The sequence below is a fragment of the Stegostoma tigrinum genome, unplaced genomic scaffold (assembly GCF_030684315.1).
Source record: "Stegostoma tigrinum isolate sSteTig4 unplaced genomic scaffold, sSteTig4.hap1 scaffold_53, whole genome shotgun sequence".
NCBI lineage: Eukaryota > Metazoa > Chordata > Chondrichthyes > Orectolobiformes > Stegostomatidae > Stegostoma > Stegostoma tigrinum.
Genome location: NW_026728461.1, coordinates 2,771,395 through 2,783,477, shown reverse-complemented (window position 1 = coordinate 2,783,477; position 12,083 = coordinate 2,771,395). Strand labels below are relative to the sequence as shown.

At 41.9% G+C, this 12,083-nt stretch overlaps 1 long non-coding RNA gene across 1 annotated transcript; it reads right to left on the bottom strand.

Annotated features, from left to right (window-relative positions):
- Positions 1–792: 792 nt before the first annotated feature.
- On the bottom strand, positions 793–6,914 carry LOC132208761 (uncharacterized). The gene is made up of 3 exons (XR_009444905.1): positions 6,413–6,914; positions 4,981–5,054; positions 793–986 (listed from the first exon to the last, which is right to left on the bottom strand). It is a non-coding gene; the product is annotated as an uncharacterized LOC132208761 (long non-coding RNA).
- Positions 6,915–12,083: the final 5,169 nt, after the last annotated feature.

The following is a 12,083-nucleotide window of genomic DNA, read 5'->3' as shown; positions in this document are numbered from 1 at the left end:
GAAGGAAGTCAACGTCACTGTTTATCTTTAATACCAAGGTCTAGACATTGTCCTAATACATTCACCACACTTTTTAATCGTTGTATTGTACTGGTTCTCGATCGCTTCATTATTGCGAAAAAAATAATCAAAAATACATTGGCACCTGTCTCAGCATTATGTTTTGTGAGTATGTTTTATTCACTTCTGTCCCAAATCACTAGCCGGGTGCTTAAACATGATTTGTGCCACCATTTGGGATCAGGGATATTGGAAAGCGATGGGGGCACAAAACAGGAGGGCTGAAGGACTGCTTTGCCTTGTTGTAAACAAACAAGCTCATCAGTCCCACTGCAGTCTCTCTTTATGAAGGACTTCAAGTCTAATTACTTTTAATCAAGTTATTCAAACTTATTATGACACATGACATAGGAGATAGAATTTGAATCTGGACCTTTTGGGCAGAAGGTGTAGGATAAAACCATCTGTGTGGAGGATAAAATCCTCCAGAATACTTTAAAAAATGTGGACTTTTCTGATGAAACTGGATGAAAGTTAAAGCCCAAATTTGCAGAGCTTAATGTCCGAGGGATTGGGGTGCAGGTAAGTTCATGTCTTCAATGAACAAAAAATCGTCTCCCTTACTGAGGGTTGGATGGAGATTCTCAGTTTACTGAGAGTTTGTTTCCATATGGCTAGTTTCAGCGATTCATTGCCAGAAGGATTAATAACAAAAATTACTCGACAGAACATACTTTTCTATCATTACCATTAAACAAAGGAGATGCTCATTAGATTTATGCTCACTTGTCCAGGAGGATGTACAACACACTTTCAGCAGTGGTATATGCTTTGTATGTCGAAAAGAATGTGCGGATGTAGAAACGCTCCTTGTTCATGAGAGCGATTACAAAATTTTCGACGAGTCTTTTTGAGGTCTCAGAGTTAAGAATTTGAACGTTGGAGGTATCGACAGTGAGATGTGATGGAAGCTCATCTCCTGATGCCTACAGAGAGTACGAATTTAAAAAGTAAATGTGATGCAGGAACAACGTTTATTTGTATAGATCTCTGACATGGTAGAAACATTTCAAAATGCTTCACATTTACATCATCATTTAAAAATCACTCCAAGATTCATGAAGCTAAAACTAGGACAGGCCACCAAAAGCTTGGTCAGAAAGATTGGTTTTGAGGACAAAGAGGAGATGTTTTGGAAGAGTGTCGCAGAACTGGGTAGCTGAACACACCAATGACAGAATAAAGAAGATCAAGCATGCAGGCAAGATCAAAGTGGCCGGAATTAGAAGTGCAAAGATATGAGCATTGAAGGGCTGGAGGCGAATACCATTGATGAGGAGATACAATATGTTCAATCCAATGATAAAGCAGCTGGTCACTTCATGTATTACTTGAACCATTCAAAGAAAATACAAAGTTAAAATCAAAACATCACAGAAACATGGCCAGCTAGATTCATATAAAACAGAAATTTGAGCCTTGGAGTTATTTTGTATCGATCTCAAGAATATTAAACCATCATTTTAAGTAAATAAACATTTAATATTAAATCCCTTCAGCTGACCACCCACTATTTCTCAATTTCTACTTCAATCCAGTCATCAGATGGGCCAGAAAGTTTCCACAACAGAGTAAATGTGGAATTATGTACAGCAACTTCTGTCTACAGCTCGAGGCCACAGCAAGCTACCGGAAACAGGACAGTCTGGCTTCAATCCTGTTTGAATTCTCTGCTAACAATATCACTGACTTCACATTTCTGAACAATATTGTTTTTAGGAATCTAATTACTCTTGAAAGCAAGCTTACATAACTGGTAGGAAAACAGAGAGGTGTAAAATGTTTGCTGACTTGGCGGAAAATAGAAGGAGGGAGAAACTGAAGAAAAAGGAAACCTCTGTTTTTTTTTGTTCCACAGCTCGTGCTATGCAAGGTCTCTTCCAATGTGCTGCCTAAGGGTTATCATACTTGATACTGTGGAGTGTGCAAAAGAAATTAAGAACTCTCACAAAGAACTTCATTGTTCAAATCGCATCAAGCACCCCTATATCAAATTCAGTTTCCTTCATGTCAGCAGATGAATATACCTTTGGGATTGGGCAGGGGTCAGGGTGGAGCATGTCAGCAAAGGAGGGAATTGGAGCACTCTTTAAGGAGCCTGATTTGAAATTTGAAATCCAATGTGAACCTCTCAACTTTGCCAGAGTAGCTGGCCGGTTCAGTCAGAATGATGAATTGTCTGTAATCACAGGAAATGTATTTCCAAGACTTGTTCCAAGTAATAGAAAATTGTACAAAATGTGTTTCAATTAAATGAAGTTGTCGTTTTAAGAACTTTACCCCACACAAGTATAAAAAAGCATGACTGAAGAAAAGTATAACCTTCAAACAAAGATAACAAAGTGTGGATAATAAAATGTGAGGCTGGATGAACACAGCAGGCCAAGCAGCATCTTAGGAGCACAAGATGCTGCTTGGCCTGCTGTGTTCATCCAGCCTCACATTTTACTATCTTGGAATTCTCCAGCATCTGCAGTTCCCATTATCTCTAACAAAGTGTGGAGCTGGGTGAACACAGGAGGCCATGCAGCATCTTAGGAGCACAAAAGCTGATGTTTCGGGCCTAGACCCTCCATCAGAAAAGGGGGAGGGGGAGAGGGTTCTGAAATAAATGGGGAGAGAGGGGGAGGCAGATCGAAGATGGATAGAGGAGAAGTTCAGTGGGGAGGAGACAGACAAGTTTCGAGGCAGGAATGGAGCCAGTAAAGGTGAGTGTAGGTGGGGAGGTGGGGGGGATAGGTCAGGCTGGGGAGGTCGGATAGGTCAAGGGGGCGGGATGAGGTTAGACAGAAGGAAATGGGTGTGTGGCTTGGGGTGGGAGGAGGGGATAGGTGAGAGGAAGAACAGATTAGGGAAGCGGGGACGAGTTGGGCTGGTATTGGGATGCGGTAGGGGAAGGGGAGATTTTGAAGCTCAAATTGTTTATGTGTCACCATATTTTGATCCAGTAAGACAAATAACATTAAAAATAAATTGATGTTTTATGACCATGCTGACAATCTCAGCAAGAGAAATTACGTAATGTCCATGTTTAAATATTACAAGAGCAAAACTATTGAATGGTTGCAATACGTTACTAAAATAAAGGCTACCAGCTGTCAATACATTGCTTTCACCATTTTTAATGGTGAAATCTCTGTTCCTTCCTCTCTCACCCTACTTCTCATTCCTTCCATCTGTTCTGCTGTTGTGGTACCAGGCTATCAGCTCCCCTACTCAAATTTACTTCATAATCATTCTACCCGCTCCTTTCCTTCCCATTCATCGCACGGTGTAACAGAAGAAAGGGCAGGATATCTATGGAAGGATGTGCCCTTCAGTGTTCTAAGTTTTCACAATGCCAGCAAAAAGGAAAAAAAAATAATCGAGCACAGTAAATCACAGTCCCTCAACGCACAGTTTTTGCGGCGATAATTCAAAACTGGTGCATTTTCACAGCATATTGAACATATGCAATTAGTAAGCAATCAACAGGCATGGAGGAAATCTCTCAAGCAGATATTAACATGTCAATAAAAGCAGGATGGAAGAGTTGAAGTCAATTATGCAGCGGAGAGAATCAACTGAAGTGTGCACATTCAGGTTTCAAATATTAAGTAGAGTTCCGCATGAACATTGTTTTATTTACCTCTCGTAGTGAAAATGCCACAACACACTAGCTTGCCTGACAGATGACATGTTCTCTTCTTGTTTCAAATTCAGGAACTGGTTTGCAAATCTGGTTCAAATTTGGACTTTGTTAACTGAAGGTTGCCAGGCACAGCATGTGGCAGAGCAGTGGAATGTGGCCAGTGATTGAAACACCATCTCATGTCCACACTTAACTCCTATTAACACACTCCAGTTTGTGGCTATAAGTTAGTTCTAGTCATGATGATTGTCAAAAATTTACGAAAAACATGACAGTTACGTTCACCACCCCCACTACACTACATCAAGGGACACAATTCCTCTTCATGATTATGTCGTTGTTCTATGTTCATCATGAATGTAAATTGGGTGACTATTCTATCTCAGTCTTAAATTGAAAAGAAGAATTTGCACGTCGCTTACTTAACTAATACCAATTAGAAAAGTTGAACAGATCTCTATCCTAGTACACAGCATACTTTTGTTACTCCATTTGTCTTACAGTTTGCTTGCTGAATATCTCAGAACTTAAACGATATTTTCTGAATTCATAGGAATAAGGTTTCTTGAGCTTGCTCCATTGTATCACATCATGATGTGTTTCTCTCTTAACTCCATTTATCCACCATTTATCCATTTACCGTGAATACACTGGCATAACATAAATGGCAGTCTTGAAGTTCTGAATGAACCCAACAGACTCCAACTTCAGAAGCTCCAACGGACAACATTTTTGGAAAAACGTCTGTCGCCAGATTTCACACCCAACGGACATCGCTTCGATTTGAAAAGTGCAGCAATAGATATTTCCTGACATAAACAGTCAGTGATTATCACAAGAAAAACCCGCTTGTCTGTTTCAAAGTGACGCACCTTTCGAAAAAAAAAGTCACCATTATCACACCACATCATAGGGCTGTGCTCACATGAGTGAGAGAGAGAGACAGCTGGTGGTTGTTTAACCAGCATGTCAGGCACAGGGAGAAGTTGAGAAGGACAATCCCTCATGGTCAACACAAATGTTGTTTACTCTTTCAATATCATCTTGCTCTTCCTTAGAACAATTGAAACTTTAAAAGGCCAAGTGAGCAGACGAGAGCATCAGCCTTCAAATATTTCAGCTCCCTCAGAATGAAATGGGACAAACCTGTGACCAAATATATAAAACATCTTGCACATCGTGGAAGAACGTGCGAGTGAGTGAGTGTTGGATGGTATATAGGAATATGAAGAATAAGTAATCAGGGGATTGGAATTTGTCATGTGTAAAAAACCAAGGATAGTACAAACCATTTTTATTCAGAGTAGTATGACGGAAATCTGACTGCTTCGGCAAGCTGACTGACCGGAAATAACAGTCAAATCTATAAGATAAATGAAACCATCATGACAGACAAAACAAAATTAAACATGTAAAGAGAAAGACTGCCATAAAAATTAAATACTGGACCAAAAAAGATAAAATGCTGACTTCAGTGTAGTTACATCTGTCCATGATCTGTTTGCTCTTCTGATATCACATTGCTCTTGCTTAGAAAACACAACTCTAAAATCCTAACTAAGCCAACACGGACGTCAGGTTTCAGACTTTTTAGGCCACTCAAAATAAAAATCAACAAAGCTTTCACATCAATATATAAATAAAAATCACTCTACACACCCTGGAAGCACTGTCTCAGAATCTAAAGGGAGTAACCCACAGTCGAGGCAAGGTAGGCTGCCTTCATGCAGGATAGGTTCACCAAGAGCAGTCTCTGGCATTAATACAGGGTAATGGGCACTGCCAGATGGACACCCGAGGCAGTCAGCTTCTCAGAGTCCACACCTCTGCAGTCCAGTGAGTGGGACTCAGTCAGCCCAGTGGGAGACTGAACCCAGTGTGGGGAGTGGGGAGAAAACAGCTGGGAAACTGTAGAGACATCAGTTAGATGTCGGGTCACCTATTGCTCAGTCTGTCAAGGTCGCTCAAGGGGGCTGCCACATCAGTCCTCATTGTGCTCAGTGATATTACACTGAGAAATGTCTGACTCCAGGGTCAGGCTGCTGTCATTGATGCAAGGCTGACAACTATTACTTTTCAGAGGTGTCAATGGACCGCTGCTGTTTTAATCTCGTCGGATATGGGAGGCACGGTGGCTTAGTGATTAGCACTGCAGCTTCACAGTGCCAGGAACCCGGGCTCGATTCCAGGCTCAGGCTGACTGTGTGGAGTTTGCATATTCTCCCCGTGTCTGCATGGGTTTCCCCTGGGTGCTCCCACAGTCCAAAGATGTGTAGGCTAGGTGGATCGGCCATGCTAATTTGCCCGTAGTGTTGAAGGGTGTGTGGGTGAAAGGAAGATAGGTCTGGGTGGGATGCTTCAAGGGGCGGTTTGGACTTGTTGGGCTGAAGGGCCTGTTTCCACACCGTAGGGAATCTAATCTAATTTAATATGTCAGAGATGAGTATGAGCAAATGGAACAAAGGAGCAGGAATATTTCCAAGATAACAAAGTGTGGGGCTGGATGAACACAGCAGGCCAAGCTGCTGCAGTTCCCTGCTGTGTTCATCCAGCTCCACACTTTGTTATCTTGGATTCTCCAGCATCTGCAGTCCCCATTGACTCGAAAGGCAAATTTCCATGTGAAGTCTGGAATAAGTGAGTCAATGCCTGACTGAACACAGGGAGACAAGGAACTGGATTGAAGCTTGTGCTTTGTGAAAAATTAATGATAACTCATACCTTTCAGAATCAAAGTGGGTTGGAGTCTGAGGAATGAGAAAGGTGAAGTATCGTCAAACCTAAAAGACAAATGAAAACACCATAAAAGTAAAAGCCAAATTCAACATGAAAAGAGAAAGAGTACGATCACACTTAAATACTAGACCAAAAAATATCAACTGCTGACTTCAGCCTCATTATATATGTCAAATATTCATTTGCCTCTTCACTGTCTACTTGGTCTTCCTTCAACAATTTAACATTTTAACTTGTCAACTGAGCAGCCAGGACATCACCCTTCAGATACTTCAGTTCAAAATGAAACTCAACGAAGCTTTGCTCTAATTCAACTCCTTGAACATTTGGAATGATTTCCCAAAGGGCCTTTTTCATCCAAATACTATTTTTTGGCTGCTGTAATGTAGGAAAGGCACTGGTTAATGTGCAGAAAGCACGTTTTCATGAATAACAATTGGTAATGACTAGTTTCTCCATTGAAACAACATTCACTGAGGGATAAATAGTAGATGATTTATACGGGAGAATTCCATTCTTGTTTTTTTTGCAAATTGTTGTGATAATGGGATCTTGTGGTCATCCGAGATGAACATTTTCCCTGCTAATATCACCTTCAGCAAAGACCAGAAGAAACATTTTGCTCCATCAAAGAGTGGACACAAAAATGTGGCCAATATAATTTTGGTTTTAGCAAGTACTGGAACCATTGTGACCCACAACATACACGCATCAATTCAATCGGGTTACCCCACATTCACATCATTTTTCCAGTTTTCCCGTCTTTGAAATTCGTACTAAAATCCAATTTCTTTACAAATAGTGTCCAGTATATATTGAATTCAAATTACCTCAAAACTCTTCTCACAACCAAGAGTGATACCACGAATGTATTGCTCCTTTCCCTCCGCTTCAATTAGTGTTAGTTCTAATTACACTGACGAGGGAGAGAAAAGAAATAAGCGATGCGCACTTGAAACTGCAGAGCTACAAGTCTGCAATGTTCACCTCACGTTGTTTCAACATGAAGTGAAGACACACAGCAGTTATTGTTTATTCTTGTTTGTGTTTATGACATCACAGGCAAACCATTGTGATGTCACTGGGCTTATTCTTTTTTAAAAGAAAACCTTCCTGAGAAAGAACACAAAACCTGTTCCAGCAGTTACCTGCTGTTTTCCACTTCATCTCCATGTACGCAGTTGTCATGTGGGGAGGGCTTGTTTGTAAACGTGGGCATCATGTCATGGATGCAGTTTCCCATCTCCGCCATCTTCCCTTGACAGTCTTCCTGGTATATTGCCCATGGGGGTGAAGGCACCAGGAGGCCTGCCCACATGTGACCAATACGTCTATTAATTTATTTGGTGGCCAGACTGGCTGGTGAGCTGTCAAGAGGATGGATGGTCTCATCTGTCCTGAAAGTCCCTTAAAAACATCCCTGAAGTTAATTTAACCTTTATATTCACCTTCGAATCCTTTGCACTCCTCTCATCACAGTCACAACAACACTTCCTGTTATGTCCTGCATGTTCACCAACTCTCTATTCATGCTCATACATTACCTTCAGTTCCAGAGCCCTTCCCTTATCTATTAGCCACCAGTGTGACACCCTACAAAATGCCTCTTGGGAATCCAGGTGTTATGCAGCTGTTGGTTTCCTCTTTGCGACCTCACTTGTTTGACTATCAAAAAGGAATGAAATTGTCAAACATGCCTGGCCCCAGGGTGACCTTGAACTTACCTGCAACTGCCCTGTCTCCATCATGGAAAGTCTTCTTCTGGATTGACCACGTTGATTTAATCAGATGATACGATTTTTGTTTTAAAAGCATTGCTGAAACATACTTAATGAAGAGACATTATTAAGCACTTTCCCAACTGATTGAAATCATGTTAACTGGCTTTATTCCTTATTTTTGCTCCTCCTTCTTTCTTACATAGCAGTGTTACAACTGCTAATTTCTACTGAACTCAGACTTTTCCAGAATCCAGGATGTTTTGGTAAACCAGAAACCAAAATATCTACGATGTCTGAAGCTGGGCTCCAGGGGTATTCAGTTTCTTGGAAGGACTGACAAGAAGGAGGAGGTAGGTCAGCTTTGCTGGTTACGGAATAAAATTAATATGGTAATGACAATGGATATTAGTTCTGGTGAAATGGAGTCTGGGTACAGTTTAGAAACATCAAGGGACAGAAATTGACAGTGGTCGATGTATATACACCCCAGTCAACTCGCGTGGTACTTTTAGCAGAAGGCACTAAAAAGGAAATTGAAGACACCAGCAGAAAGAGAGAGCTCTAACTATGATGAAAGGTCACTGACTTCAAGAGTCAGGTGACTTCAGTCTGCATAAAGATTGGGCAAAGCAAATCAGTTATCATTGCATACAGGAGGAATTCCTGACGTACTTTTTAAATTCATTCACGGGATGAGGGCATCACTGGCTAGGGTAACATTTATTACACATTCCTAAATGTCCAGAGAGCAGTTAAGAGTCAACCACATTGCTGTGGGTCAGGAGTTACATGTAAGCAAGAATGCCAATTTACTTCCCTTAAAGGACAACAGATTCATGCTCATCATTAGACGCTTAATTCCAGGTTTGTATTGAATTCAAATTCCGCCGTCTGCTGCAACTGGATTCAAACACAAGTCGCCAAAGTACTATCTGGGTATCTGGATTAAGTGTCCAGTGATAACAACCTCAGGCCATTGTCTCCCCAATGAAGTGTGTGCTGTGCGGGTTTCTGGATCAACACTTTGAGGAACCAACAAGCAAAACTGAAGTTTGAGGTGGGAAGACTGTGCTCATGCCCCCTCGGGGAAGTGAACCTCATTTTCACCCACAGAAGGAAACTAACAAGGACACCTTCCACCGAGAGTGCCAGAGGCTTTCGGAGAGAGCAACCCCCAGAAAGCAGAACTTCACTCACTTGGCTCTACTGTCCCATTCCAGACTCCAAAACTAGAACCTATTTACAGCAACAAATGGAAGTATTTGATGGATGCCCTGGGTTTGTGCTCCTCCCCCATTGCTCACCTACAGTTTTCCTGCTTCACCTTGTACTTCCAGCCAAACATCACTGATGCCAGCTGCTTCCTGCCATTCCAAATGCTCCTCCTCAAGTGGAAGGACAAACAGCAATGTGGAAATTCACACATATTTCTGGTCTGTGGAGGAAATGATACTGTTATAATTTCAGATAATTTTTAAAGGGCTCTTTTTGACCATTGAAGCAGGGGGTGTACAAACACTATCACAGGCTCGAACTCACAACCACTAGTTTCTGAGACCAGTGCTCTGACCACTGAGCTGTGCAGCCAGGCACAAGGCATGGAAAGAGGGTCTCATGTATTGGAAATGGCAAAAGAATAGATAACTGGAGACTATTATATATCAAGACGTAACAAAACCGAAACAGAGCAGAGGGGCATCATGTGCAGAAGGTTGGGAGAATGCAAGGCTGAATCAGACAGTGTCCTGAGTGCCATAAACTGATCTTTCCTGCTGGTCCAGAGATTACGATTCAGTGCCTTCACTGTCGTAGCCTGTTCATGGTTATCATTTAAAGTAATAAATCTGAAATATTGACTGATCTTGAGAAGCAGAATTATGTCATTGATCAGTCAAAATCGATTCACTCCATGTGACAGTTCCACAGCAGCAATGCCAGCTGAAACTGCCTGGCATGCAATCAGTTTAAAACAAGAATAGAGGGGAGGTCAGGAAAAGTGAAGGGCAATGGTAGTTTGTGAGAGGTGACTGGAGGCCAAGTGGAGCCAGGTTCAATGTGGGTGTTAAAGACCAGTCTTCACTGTTACCCTGGCATACAGATCACATTGGATCAATCACACAAGGATCCTCCTTTGTGTGTTGTCCTTTGCACATCACAACTCGGGTCAGTGCCTTGAGGGGCTCGGATATTTTTAATTTGGCAACTAACTCAGGTCAGTGGTGCACAAACTAAGCTGTGTCGGGACACTATTTAAATGGGTCACCACTCATTGCAATGACCCAGAACTATGCAGAAAGAGGAAGAACACCAATACAAAATCTTCGCTTTGAATGGCTATCCCTGCAATTTCATCCACAGGTACTGACTAAACAGCAACACGAAGAGGACACATTATGCCCTAACACACTGGACACACTGCCACACATCAAGAACATATCAGAACTGACAACTCCTATGACCACTAGGAATTACGGTAGCACACAAGCCCAAAGCCATGCTACGACAAACATTCTCAAGGATTAAAGACACCATACCCACGACATGCAGAACTGACAGTGTTTACAAAATACTGTGCAACGATTGCCACAAACATTATATCAGACAGACAGGAAGGAAACTAGCCGTCAGTGTACATGAACATCAGCCGGCAGCAAAATGACATGACAAACTTTCCCTAATATCAGTACACCCGGATAATGAAGGCCATCAGTTTAACTGGGACAACATAACCGTAGTAGTGCAATCCAAACATAGCCACACATGGGAATTCCTAGAGGCATGGTTCTCAATCCATAATGCAGTCGGCAAACATATAGAATTGGACCCCATATGCAACCCATACAGAACAGAATGCGAAATGACAGAAGTTGCCGGAACAGACCGGGCAGTATAAATTTCAAGTGGAGGAGAACAACATCGCTTCTTCGGAAGTCTCACTCATGACGTTACCTTGCGTGGTGACGAAAAGTCTGAACGAAAACAAGCCAGCTGGGTGAGCAAGTTTACAACTTTATTTGTTATCTTTACCGTTTAATGTGTGGCTCAGTGTCAGTCTTATACACACAGTGTTCTACCCGCTTCTCCTGCTGTACACAAGGTTTCCCAGCAAAAGGCAGCTTTGTGTGGAACACATGCAGTTTCTCCTGACAATGGGTACTGTTGCCATGAGCTGGGATATGAAATATACAATGAGCTGAAGTAGCCCCACACTCAAGTTACTCATTTACCTTTTAATTTCAATTTTCAATTTCCAAAACCCAGCAATCCATTCACTTAAGCTGCTGGGAACCTGACAAAAACAGCGTTGGCCAGACATTCCTCTTCGGGAGTGTCTGTCAATTTGCAAGGGTAGAAAAGCTGTCAACTTCACTCGAGTGAGAGAGGATACAATATTCCAAACTTCCAATTCAAAATCAGATGCCGTATCAATTACACCACTGGCTCCACACGTCTTGCTGCAGCTTTCATCCTGTCGATTGCGATGTAATCAGGGATACTGGCGGAAAACCCATTTGCAAGGTGAATATCCTGCAAAATAATCACCGTCGCTGCTGTACTTCAACGTTCTCCACTTTGTGAAGCGGTGAATGTCACTGGCAAACGAAACACATTAGCCCTCACATGCCTGGTTCACTGTCACCTGTTTCTTTGCCACCCGTTTCTCTGCTGGAACTTGCCATTGCTTTGTTCACAGTCACTGCAAAGTTCTGCCTTGCATATTTTTTTTATTAAATTATCTCCTCCCAACTTAAAGACATTCCCTAGTCTTGAAATCTCCCATCCTTGGGAAATGACGACCACAATTCATACTATCTACATGTCTCATTATTTTATGAACTTCTAACAGGCCGCCTCTCAACCTCCTAAGCACCAGCAAGAAAAGTCAAAGTCTATCCAACCTTTCTTTATAAATCAAAGCTTCCATACCAGGCAAC